Source organism: Pelophylax lessonae (assembly GCF_965119305.1).
Source record: "Pelophylax lessonae genome assembly, chromosome: 3".
Lineage (NCBI taxonomy): Eukaryota > Metazoa > Chordata > Amphibia > Anura > Ranidae > Pelophylax > Pelophylax lessonae.
In genome coordinates this window covers 574,249,268-574,262,563 of record NC_138770.1, presented here as the reverse complement: position 1 = coordinate 574,262,563, position 13,296 = coordinate 574,249,268, and the positions used below count along the sequence as shown (strand labels likewise).

At 45.0% G+C, this 13,296-nt stretch overlaps 1 protein-coding gene across 1 annotated transcript in view; it reads left to right on the top strand.

Moving 5' to 3' along the window:
• LOC309551274 (uncharacterized protein) overlaps positions 1-13,296 on the top strand; it is a 107,947-nt gene that overhangs the window by 16,997 nt on the left and 77,654 nt on the right. The window lies entirely within an intron of this gene.

The following is a 13,296-nucleotide window of genomic DNA, read 5'->3' as shown; positions in this document are numbered from 1 at the left end:
TAGAAAGGTAACATTTGACTAGCTGTTTTTAGATGTTCACTTGGTCACTTTATTACATTAGACCCCTGGAAACAGCATCTGTGCAACTTTGCTATTTTTTACCTTGAGGCCTGTGGCTTCATTCTGTTGTATTAGCTTATACTTATTATTCAAATTGTATGTATATATTAGGGATAGACCGATTATCGGGGGCCGATATGCACTTTCCCCGATATATCGGTATCGGCCCGGAACTGCCCGATATTGCCGATATTTTTGTGACGTCATTCTGCCTTCATAGGCCAGCCTCGTCTGGAGTCGGGACTAGTCTCGCGGGAGTGTATCACAGCCATACCACCCACCCACAGCAGCCCGGTGCCATCCACCCAGATCCACAGGCCCTGTACCAGCCAGCCACAGGCGCTGTACCAGCAAGCCAGCCAGCCACCCACAGGCCCTTTACAACCCAGTCAGCCACCCACAGGCCCTGTACCTGCCAGCCACAAGCACTGTACCAGCAAGCCACCCACAGGCACTGTACCAGCCAGCCAGCCACCCACAGGCCCTGTACCAGCCAGCCACCCACAGCCCCTGTACCAGCCAGCCACCCACCCACCACAGGGTGCCAGCCATCCACCCACCACAGGGTGCCAGACAGCCAGCCACCCACCACAGGGTGCCAGAAAGCCAGCCACCCACAAACAGGGTGCCGGACAGCCAGCCACCCACCCACCCACAGACACTGTACCAGCCAGCCACTCACAGCCCCTGTGCCAGCCACCCACCTACCACAGGGTGCCAGACAGCCAGCCACCCACCCACCCACCCACCACAGGGTTCCAGACAACCAGACAGCCACCCACCACAGGGTGCCAGCAAGCCAGCCATAAAGCATTAAATAAAAATTAACATGTTCAGTAACAGATTTGTGTCAAAAATTGTCTTTATTTTTCAAAACTTTTAAATGTACAAAATATCGGCCCTGAAAAAAACATATTGGTCTATCCCTAGTATATATATATATATATATATATATATATATATATACACAGTATCTCACAAAAGTGAGTACACCCCTCACATTTATGTAAATATTTTGTTATATCTTTTCATGTGACAACACTGCAGCGAAGACAGTTTGCTACAATGTAAAGTAGTGAGTGTACAGCTTGTATAAGAGTGTAAATTTGCTGTCCCCTCAAAATAACTTAACACACAGCCATTAATATCTAAACCACTGGCAACAAAAGTGAGTACACCCCTAAGTTAAAATGTCCAAATTGGGCCCAATTAGCAAATTTTCCCTCCCCGGTGTCATGTGACTCATTAGTGTTACAAGGTCTTAGGTGTGAATGGGAAGCAGATGTGTTAAATTTGGTGTTATCGCTCTCACTCTCTCATACTGGTCACTGGAAGTTCAGCATGGCACCTCATGGCAAAGAACTCTCTGAGGATCTGAAAAAAAGAATTGTTGCTCCACATAAAGATGTCCTAGGTTATAAGAAGACTACCAAGATTCTGAAACTGAGCTGCAGCACGGTGGCCAAGACCATACATTGGTTTAACAGGACAGTTTCCACTCAGAACAGGCCTCGCCATGGTCGACCAAAAAATTTGAGTGCATATTCTCAGCGTCATATCCAGAGGTTGTCTTTGGGAAATAGACTTATGAGTGCTTCCAGCATTGCTGCATAGGTTGAAGGGGTGGGGGGGTCAGCCTGTCAGTGCTCAGACCATACGCCGCACATTGCATCGAATTGGTCTGCATGGCTGTCGTCCCAGAAGGAAGCTTCTTCTAAAGATGATGCACAAGAAAGTCCGCAAATAGTTTCCTGAAGACAAGAAGACTAAGGACATGGATTACTGGAACCATGTCCTGTGGTCTGATGAGACCAAGATAAACTTATTTGGTTCAGATGGTGTCAAGCGTGTGTGGCAGCAACCAGGTGAGGAGTACAAAGACAAGTGTGTCTTGCCTACAGTCAAGCATGGTGGAGGGAGTATCATGGTCTGGGGCTGCATGAGTGCTGCTGGCACTGGGGAGCTACAGTTCATTGAGGGAACCATAAATGCCAACAGGTACTGTGACATACTGAAGCAGAGCATGATCCTCTCCCAGAGTTGTATAAATTACTCGAAACCCATACTTGAGTAAAAGTACAAGTGCTCCATCAAAAAGTGACTTGAGTAGAAGTGGAAGTGCTTGATCAAAAAGTGACTTGAGTAGAAGTAGTAAAGTATTCAACAATTTTTGTACTTAAGTATTGCAAGTAGTTTTTTTTTAAATGTTGCTACTCAAGTACTGAAAGTAAAAGTACCAGTAGTTTTGAAAAAAAATGCTACTCAAGTACTGAAAGTACAAGTACAAGTACTGTGTTATGTAGTTATTAAAGAAACAAGGCAAAAGTTTGAACATCATATTGTTTTTTATTATTTCAAATGCAGCTTTTATTTATACATACAGTAGCATTTATTTTCATATGCTCTGATAATACACATGTTTTGAGCTTCATGAAACCTGCCATCTACTGTTCTGGCAGTGGTAATGTTTATACGAGTAACTATGCAGCACAAAAAAAAAAAAATATTGGAGTAGAAGTATTGAAATCATTGAAAAAATGTAGTGAAGTAAAAGTGGAAGTAGGAGAAAAAAATTATACTCTAGGAAAGTACAGATACCGCCTTTCGGTACTTAAGTACAGTAGTGAAGTAGTTCTACTTAGTTACTATACATCTCTGACCCCTCCGTTCGGAGACTGGGCCACAGGGCAGTATTCCAACATGATAATGATCCCAAACACACCTCTAAGACAACCACTGCCTTGCTAAAGAAGCTGAGGGTAAAGGTGATGGACTGGCCAAGCATGTCTCCAGACCTAAACCCTATTGAGCATCTGTGGGTCATCCTTAAACGGAAGGTGGAGATGGGTCTCTAACATCCACCAACTCTGTGATGTCGTCATGGAGGAGTGGAAGAGGACTCTGGTGGCAACCTGTAAAGCTTTTGTGAACTCCATGCCCAAGAGGGTTAAGGCAGTGCTGGAAAATAATGGTGGCCACACAAAATATTGACACTTTGGGACCAATTTGGACATTTTCACTTAGGGGTGTACTCGCTTTTGTTACCAGCGGTTTAGACATTAATGGCTGTGTGTTGAGTTATTACGAGGGGAGAGCAACTTTACACAGTTATACAAGCTGTACACTCACTACTTTACATTGTAGCAAAGTGTAATTTCTTCATGAAAGATATAATAAAATATTTACAAAAATGTGATATATACATATATATATATAAACAAAAATTTAGGGCCCTAGGTTGCCCTAAGCAATTTAATAAAAATCTGGTCCCCTTGTATAAACTCACAATAAATCCACAAGCTATAATACTACCTGATTTAAGTGATTCTAAAGGTTTTTTTTTTTTTTTTTTTTTACTTTAAGGCATTCCCTGCATTAAAGTGCAGCTTTACCCATAACAACTTGATAAAAAATAATGTTCTTTAGCAAGAAACATACATTCCGCATTAATAATTATGCTACCAAAATTAGTGTGTGCTGTAAATTGCCTCCAGCATTGCACCTGTTTCTTCTTGCTGAAGGCTGCCCAGAGCTCCTGAACAGCAGTAAATCTTTAGGTAGTCAGCAGTTTGGCCTTTACAAATTCAACAGTGCCTAAAAATAGAGAGCAACTGTTCATGTTCAGAGCAGGGTGAGACAGTGTATTACTGTTTTTTTAAAGTATAGGAACTTATTTTTAATATGTAAGGGCTAAGTTGCGCTAATGGGTACTAAATCCACAGGTGAATGTAAGATGAAGCACACTAATGATAGTCCAACATTGGTGACAAGTCCGTATCCAAATGAAAGGCACAGTCCGAAATAAACGATTCCAGTGGCAGATGATTAAACCAACATTCAATTCTCCTTACCAGAATGCAGAATAGAGTTCGCCCAAAACTCAAGTCAGATCTGAACGCTCAGCCTTCGGTCGATGTGATCAATTAGTCCTCACATCCACAAATGGTGATCATATGCAAAGAAAAAATATACAGTCCATAGCGTAATACTGTTGAATACTATTTCATCACCCAGAGGAGTGCACACAGTCACCAGATGGCTGATAGTGGAAAGCACCAGTAACCTTAGGTCCCAAGTCCTCACCAGATAATAAATAAATAATTAGGGTGATAGCAGGAAGTGGAAGTAACACACAGAGACCTCTCCCGATACCACTGCCTCTTACCAGATTATGGATAAGTGAGAGCCACACAGTCTGAAATGGAAGTGACACACAGAGACCTCTCCCAATACCACTGCCTCTTACCAGATTATGGATAAGTGAGAGCCACACAGTCTGTCGTCCCGTCTCCGGTGCCAATAGCTCTAATGGTCCCTCCAAATAATGTCAGATTCTCCCAGAATGCGATGGGTTAAACCACTCTCCCCAGAAGCCAATCCTTAGAACAGGTGTCACCAGGAGAAATTCTAGGGCTGACTCGATCGTGTGTCCAGTGGATGGTTGTGCAGCGGGACAGTTTGATCATTGAAGGAGAGTACACCAAGTTTCCAGCAGTGCTAGAGAACTGACCACAATGTGTTCTCCTGCTTAGTGTAGTCAGTTTCTAATAGGAAAGCAGAGGGACTGGCTGGGACACCAGGGATTTCACCTATGATCATGTTTTCCAACAAAAGAAATCTGCTTCACTGTGTAGCATATCGATCCAACGGGTTGCTGACTGACTGTAGATCAAATAATCCTTACCAAACAATCAAAATCAGGGAAAATGTATCTTCTTGAACTAGGTGATGGTCTCCCTATCCACTTGTTCCACTTCACACTTCTGTGTGCGAGCAAGTCCCATGAGTGTATGAAGCAGCAGGAATGTGAGGTGTGCAGCAGCTCAGTGCAACCTGTCTGTGTGTGCTGTAGGGGAGATATCCGGCTCCACAAAAGAGAGCCGGATATCTCCCCTACAGCACACACAGACAGGTTGCACTGAGCTGCTGCACACCTCACATCCCTGCTGCTTCATACACTCATGGGACTTGCTCGCACACAGAAGTGTGAAGTGGAACAAGTGGATAGGGAGACCATCACCTAGTTCAAGAAGATACATTTTCCCTGATTTTGATTGTTTGGTAAGGATTATTTGATCTACAGTCAGTCAGCAACCCGTTGGATCGATATGCTACACAGTGAAGCAGATTTCTTTTGTTGGAAAACATGATCATAGGTGAAATCCCTGGTGTCCCAGCCAGTCCCTCTGCTTTCCTATTAGAAACTGACTACACTAAGCAGGAGAACACATTGTGGTCAGTTCTCTAGCACTGCTGGAAACTTGGTGTACTCTCCTCCAATGATCAAACTGTCCCGCTGCACAGCCATCCACTGGACACACGATCGAGTCAGCCCTAGAATTTCTCCTGGTGACACCTGTTCTAAGGATTGGCTTCTGGGGAGAGTGGTTTAACCCATCGCATTCTGGGAGAATCTGACATTATTTGGAGGGACCATTAGAGCTATTGGCACCGGAGACGGGACGACAGACTGTGTGGCTCTCACTTATCCATAATCTGGTAAGAGGCAGTGGTATTGGGAGAGGTCTCTGTGTGTCACTTCCATTTCAGACTGTGTGGCTCTCTCTTATCCATAATCTGGTAAGAGGCAGTGGTATCGGGAGAGGTCTCTGTGTGTTACTTCCACTTCCTGCTATCACCCTAATTATTTATTTATTATCTGGTGAGGACTTGGGACCTAAGGTTACTGGTGCTTTCCACTATCAGCCATCTGGTGACTGTGTGCACTCCTCTGGGTGATGAAATAGTATTCAACAGTATTACGCTATGGACTGTATATTTTTTCTTTGCATATGATCACCATTTGTGGATGTGAGGACTAATTGATCACATCGACCGAAGGCTGAGCGTTCAGATCTGACTTGAGTTTTGGGCGAACTCTATTCTGCATTCTGGTAAGGAGAATTGAATGTTGGTTTAATCATCTGCCACTGGAATCGTTTATTTCGGACTGTGCCTTTCATTTGGATACGGACTTGTCACCAATGTTGGACTATCATTAGTGTGCTTCATCTTACATTCACCTGTGGATTTAGTACCCATTAGCGCAACTTAGCCCTTACATATACCCATTTTTGCTTGTCACAATTTAAGTTGCTGCTGTGTTTTTTAGTATTTAGCGCAGTTATATCTTTCCTTTATAACTTATTTTTAATGTTTTACATAGCTATACTTGCAAAAGGGGCCAACCTGAAGTGACATACAATTATTATTTTTTTGTAATTGACCTGCACCCACGATCATCAGAAGGGGCCAGTCTGAGGTCATCTGGCAGGACTTTTTTTTCTAAGTAAAGTTCCACTTTAAGGTAAAAAACCTTCAGTATGCAGCCCCCCCCCCCCCTTATACTTACCTGAACTTGATTTGGATTCAGTGATGTGCACGAGAAAAGCAGCTCTCCCGGGTCTCTCCCTCTCTACTGGCTCAGACACAGCAGCGGAAGCCATTGGCAGACAGTAAGTAGGGAACGGAGGAGAGGGCCGAGCTGCGCTCTGTGTATCTATGGACATACAGAGCCGACTCAGGAGTGAGTCTGCACAATCTTCAGGAAACCCAACCTTAGAAATGCCATGCAGCTTTTGTTGAAGTTCATGCACATAGATAGAAAGTGACTGCGAAGTGGCGGCAGGAGAGTAGCAGCACTACGACGCAACAAAGGATGGAAAAGGGTGAAAACAATATTTTAATTTTTCGAAAATACCAGTGTATTATTTTTAAAAAAAAATATACAGACATGTAGCATTTTACCACAACGCACTGAGATACAATGAATGTCACCACGCAGCACCTTAGTGCTTCTGTGCAGAGCAATGAACAAAGTGTAAAATAGACACCAAAAGAAGTGTGCATCTCAGAAACTGATAGCTGCCTGCACACTAAAACTGAGTATTGAAGGAGCCCTTATCTGAACTATGCTTAGCCAAAATTGGGATGTGTCATGCAATTATAACAGTTTTTGCTGCTCACATCCTTAGGCCCGGTTTACACTGATGCGACATACGCACCGACTTTAAGAGCACATGTCACATGACATGAAGAAATCAATGGTTCCCCATGAGAGCCGTCTTAAATGGTCCGACACAAGTTGGTCCGACTTTGAAAAAGGTTCCTGCACTACTTTGGTCCGACTTTGGTCCGTTTTCAGCTTATTCAATATCATTGAAGTCGGATCTTCATCTTCACTGATCCGACTTGTGGTATGTGACTTGTCCTCTGAGGATCTTGAAGGGGAACCCCAAGGCAAAATAATAAAAAGAAAAAAAAGGCCGCCCCATCATGCCCCAGGTGGTGACGTCACTAGGGGGTGGGGTCTCCAGCTGATGTCACCAGATGGAAGAATCAGAGGAAAACGACAGTCGAGGGAGAAGAACCAGTGAAAGAGGACATCAGCCAAGGGAGAAAAACCAAAGGAAGAGGACATCAGCTGAGGGAGAAGAACCGGAGGAAGAAGACATCACCGGAGGGGGAAGACATCACCAGACCAAGTTAATTTTTAATAATGGACTTTTTGAAAAAACCTGTGTACTGTTTTTATTCATTTTTGACTCTATTTTGTGTGAATGAGGAGGGGTACAATGTACCTCATTTACATGGGGGGTGGGATCTGGAGGTCCCTTTGTTAAAGGGGGCTCCCAGATTCTGATAGGAATCTAAGGGGCGCTCGCTTGTCCCCTTGCTCCCCCCCCCCCTTTCCTGACCTGCTGGGCTGCATGCTCGGATGAGGCCATTTTTTTTTTTTTTTTTGTGGCGTCGGGTTCGATCTCAAAATCCATACCAGGCTGAAAGGTCCCCCCTTACGATTCATACCAGGCTCAAAGGGCCTGGTATAGTCAGATCAAAGTCGGATCCCGTTCATTGAAGTCACATGGAAGTTGGACATTAAGTCGTAGGGCAAAGTCGGATCGGAAGTCGTCCGACTTCCATGTTGGAGCGGTGTGAACCCGACCTTAGGGCTCATGCACACTGCATCTCAAAGAAGCTGCTCCTACAGACTTTTGAGCTTTTTTGAGCTCTCATTTTTTTCTGCCTGGAAACCACCCTCCATGTTAGCCAATGTGTTCATACACACTATGGCTTTTTCAGGAGTTTACAGGCATATGAGCTTACAGGTAGTGTTGAGCGAACACGGACTGTATTATTCGTGTTCGTACCGAATAATTGGATTTTTTGTACCCGAACACGGACACGGACACTTTACTGTATGTTCGGGTAAAAATCCGTGTTCGGTCGTTTTTATTTCCGGGTTTTGCATGCTTTGGCGCTCTTTTCATGGCGGGCTTTCAACAGCCAATCAACAATCGTTTAACTGGTGTGCCTTAAGCCATCCCAGCCATGCCTGCAAATGTCTCAGTAGCTGTGATTGGCCGTCTGAAGCATGTGACCAAGTCTTTATAAGTTCGAGGCAGCCGCAGCGGCGTCATTATGCTGCTTAGATTCAGGGACAGAGCACACATCAACGTGCTGGCTGCTGATTAGGGAAAGATAGGCAGGAAAAAACCATTTGTGTCCGGATAGAATTGAGGGACAGGTCGGAGTGTTTAGGCAGGGCGAGTTGTAGGCATTTTAGGGATAGAGTCTGCTGAATTATAGGGTCAGTGTCTTCTACAAACTACAATCGATATTGCTGTGTGGGGGGTGGGGTCTGCACTCAATCCTGATCTACGATCTCTTCTCAATCCTGTTAGGGACAGAGTCTGCTGAATTTTAGGGAAACTGTGTTCTACAAACTACAATCGATATTGCTGTGTGGTGTGGGATTGGAGATAGGCAGGTGTCAGTGATCCACATCCATTTTTCTGTGTGTGAGCTGCAGTGAACACAATCTTTTTGGGCTGCAGTGAACACAATCTTTTTGGGCTGCAGTGAACACAATCTTTTTGGGCTGCAGTGAACACAATCTTTTTGGGCTGCAGTGAACACAATCTTTTTGGGGTGCAGTGAACAAAATCTTTTTGGGGTGCAGTGAACACAATCCTTTTTGGTGTGCAGTGAACACAATCTTTGTGGGGTGCAGTGAACAAAATCCTTTGTGGGGTGCAGTGAACACAATCTTTTTGGGGTGCAGTGAACAAAATCCTTTTTGGGGTGCAGTGAACAACATCCTTTTTGGGGTGCAGTGAACACAATCTTTTTGGGGTGCAGTGAACAAAATCCTTTGTGGGGTGCAGTGAACACAATCTTTTTGGGGTGCAGTGAACACAATCTTTTTGGGGTGGAGTGAACAACATCCTTTTTGGGGTGCAGTGAACAAAATCCTTTTTGGGGTGCAGTGAACAAAATCATTTTTGGGGTGCAGTGAACACAATCTTTTTGGGGTGCAGTGAACACAATCTTTGTGGGGTGCAGTGAACACAATCTTTTTGGGGTGGAGTGAACAACATCCTTTTTGGGGTGCAGTGAACAACATCCTTTTTGGGGTGCAGTGAACACAATCTTTTTGGGGTGCAGTGAACACAATCTTTGTGGGGTACAGTGAACAGAATCTTTGTGGGGTGCAGTGAACACAATCTTTGGGGGGTACAGTGAACACAATCTTTGTGAGGTGCAGTGAACACAATCTTTGTGGGGTGCAGTGAACACAATCATTGTGGGGTGCAGTGAACTCAATCTTTGTGGGGTACAGTGAACACAATCTCATACTTCTGAAGGTTTGAGGGTGCTGCCTGTTCCATACTCCCCCTACTCCTCATCTAGCCTTTTAGGGGTACAAACAATAGTAATTGGGGCCTAGTGTGGTTGTGTACGTGTGATATACATACACTTTTTTGGGATCATATTTTCTATTCCGCTATTTAATCAAAAACCTTTGGGGATCAGTTAAATTGGGGGATAGTCTGTGTTGGTACGTGTGAGAGAGATCCACCTTTCCAAGTTGTTGGGGTTCATCTCATACTTCTGAAGGTTTGAGGGTGCTGCCTGTTCCATACTCCCCCTACTCCTAGCCTTTTAGGGGTACAAACAATAGTAATTGGGGCCTAGTGTGGTTGTGTACGTGTGATATACATACACTTTTTTGGGATAATATTTTCTATTTCGCTATTTAATCAAAAACCTTTGGGGATCAGTTAAATTGGGGGATAGTCTGTGTTGGTACGTGTGAGAGAGATCCACCTTTCCAAGTTGTTGGGGTTCATCTCATACTTCTGAAGGTTTGAGGGTGCTGCTTGTTCCATACTCCCCCTACTCCTAGCCTTTTAGGGGTACAAACAATAGTAATTGGGGCCTAGTGTGGTTGTGTACGTGTCATATACATACACTTTTTTGGGATCATATTTTCTATTCCGCTATTTAATCAAAAACCTTTGGGGATCAGTTAAATTGGGGGATAGTCTGTGTTGGTACGTGTGAGAGAGATCCACCTTTCCAAGTTGTTGGGGTTCATCTCATACTTCTGAAGGTTTGAGGGTGCTGCCTGTTCCATACTCCCCCTACTCCTAGCCTTTTAGGGGTACAAACAATAGTAATTGGGGCCTAGTGTGGTTGTGTACGTGTGATATACATACACTTTTTTGGGATCATATTTTCTATTCCGCTATTTAATCAAAAACCTTTGGGGATCAGTTAAATTGGGGGATAGTCTGTGTTGGTACGTGTGAGAGAGATCCACCTTTCCAAGTTGTTGGGGTTCATCTCATACTTCTGAAGGTTTGAGGGTGCTGCCTGTTCCATACTCCCCCTACTCCTAGCCTTTTAGGGGTACAAACAATAGTAATTGGGGCCTAGTGTGGTTGTGTACGTGTGATATACATACACTTTTTTGGGATCATATTTTCTATTCCGCTATTTAATCAAAAACCTTTGGGGATCAGTTAAATTGGGGGATAGTCTGTGTTGGTACGTGTGAGAGAGATCCACCTTTCCAAGTTGTTGGGGTTCATCTCATACTTCTGAAGGTTTGAGGGTGCTGCCTGTTCCATACTCCCCCTACTCCTAGCCTTTTAGGGGTACAAACAATAGTAATTGGGGCCTAGTGTGGTTGTGTACGTGTGATATACATACACTTTTTTGGGATCATATTTTCTATTCCGCTATTTAATCAAAAACCTTTGGGGATCAGTTAAATTGGGGGATAGTCTGTGTTGGTACGTGTGAGAGAGATCCACCTTTCCAAGTTGTTGGGGTTCATCTCATACTTCTGAAGGTTTGAGGGTGCTGCCTGTTCCATACTCCCCCTACTCCTAGCCTTTTAGGGGTACAAACAATAGTAATTGGGGCCTAGTGTGGTTGTGTACGTGTGATATACATACACTTTTTTGGGATCATATTTTCTATTCCGCTATTTAATCAAAAACCTTTGGGGATCAGTTAAATTGGGGGATAGTCTGTGTTGGTACGTGTGAGAGAGATCCACCTTTCCAAGTTGTTGGGGTTCATCTCATACTTCTGAAGGTTTGAGGGTGCTGCCTGTTCCATACTCCCCCTACTCCTAGCCTTTTAGGGGTACAAACAATAGTAATTGGGGCCTAGTGTGGTTGTGTACGTGTGATATACATACACTTTTTTGGGATCATATTTTCTATTCCGCTATTTAATCAAAAACCTTTGGGGATCAGTTAAATTGGGGGATAGTCTGTGTCGGTACGTGTGAGAGAGATCCACCTTTCCAAGTTGTTGGGGTTCATCTCATACTTCTGAAGGTTTGAGGGTGCTGCCTGTTCCATACCCCCCCTACTCCTCATCTAGCCTTTTAGGGGTACAAACAATAGTAATTGGGGCCTAGTGTGGTTGTGTACGTGCGAGATACATACACTTTTTTTGATCATATTTCCTATTCCGCTATTCAATAAAAACCTTTGAGGATCAATTGAATTGCGGGATAGTCTGTGTCGGTACGTGTGAGAGAGATCCACCTTTCCAAGTTGTTGGGGTTCATCTCATACTTCTGAAGGTTTGAGGGTGCTGCCTGTTCCATACTCCCCCTACTCCTCATCTAGCCTTTTAGGGGTACAAACAATAGTAATTGGGGCCCAGTGTGGTTGTGTACGTGTGATATACATACACTTTTTTTGGATCATATTTTCTATTCCGCTATTTAATTTAACTGGGCCTCCATGCGAGACCTGTGTGCCTTGTTGCGCTGTTTTGAGTACTCCACCAACATGGCCAGTGGCAATGACGCCGTTCTCAGCTTAACTATCCCACTTCTATGCCTCCTTGAAAAAACAATTCGGGCGATGATGGAAGAGGATGTGGCACAGGATGAGGAGGAGGAGGAGGATGAAGAGGTAACATTTCCAAGGCTTTCAGGGCAGTCATTCGCAAGGGGCTCCGAGGGTGGGTTCCTGCACACGCAAACGCCAGGGACGCAATTGTCCAGCAGGGGCACAGTTCTGGAGGATGAGGAGGATGAGGAGGAGGAGGAGCTGGAGGAGGAGATGGAACCATGTTCACAGCAGGGTGGCACCCAGGCCAGCTCATGGCCATCACTGGTGCGTGGCTGGGGGGATACAGAGGACACGGACGATACACCTCCCACAGAGGACAGCCTTTCGTTGCCTCTGGGCAGCCTGGCACACATGAGCGATTACATGCTGCAGTGTCTCCACAACGACCGCTGAGTTGCCCACATTCTAACTTGTGCTGATTACTGGGTGGCCACGCTGCTGGATCCCCGTTACAAGGACAACGTACCGTCCTTAATTCACTCACTGGAGCGCGATCGCAAGATGCGCGAGTACAAGCGCACGCTGGTAGACGCCATGCTGCTGGCATTCCCATCTGACAGCGGGGCCACAGTGGAAGCACAAGGCAGAGGAGGAGGAGGAGGAGGTCGCCAATGCAACCAGGGCACCGCCAGCACCTCAGAAGGCAGGGTTAGCATGGCCGAAATGTGGAAAAGCTTTGTCAGCACGCCACAACAAACAGCAGCACCAGCAGCTCAGATGGAACGTCTTAGCAGGAGGCAGCATTTTACCAACATGGTGGAGCAGTATGTGTGCACACGCCTACATGTAGTGAATGACGGGTCTGCCCCCTTCAACTTCTGGGTCTCCAAATTGGGCACATGGCTTGAGCTTGCCCTTTACGCCTTGGAGGTGCTGGCGTGCCCTGCAGCCAGTGTATTATCTGAACGGGTATTTAGCACGGCTGGGGGCGTTATAACAGACAAGCGCAGCCGCCTGTCCAGAGACAATGTGGACAAGCTCACGTTCATTAAAATGAACCAGGCATGGATCCCACGGGACTTTTCCGTACCTTATGCAGAATAGCAATGGATACCGACCTTACCCACCCATT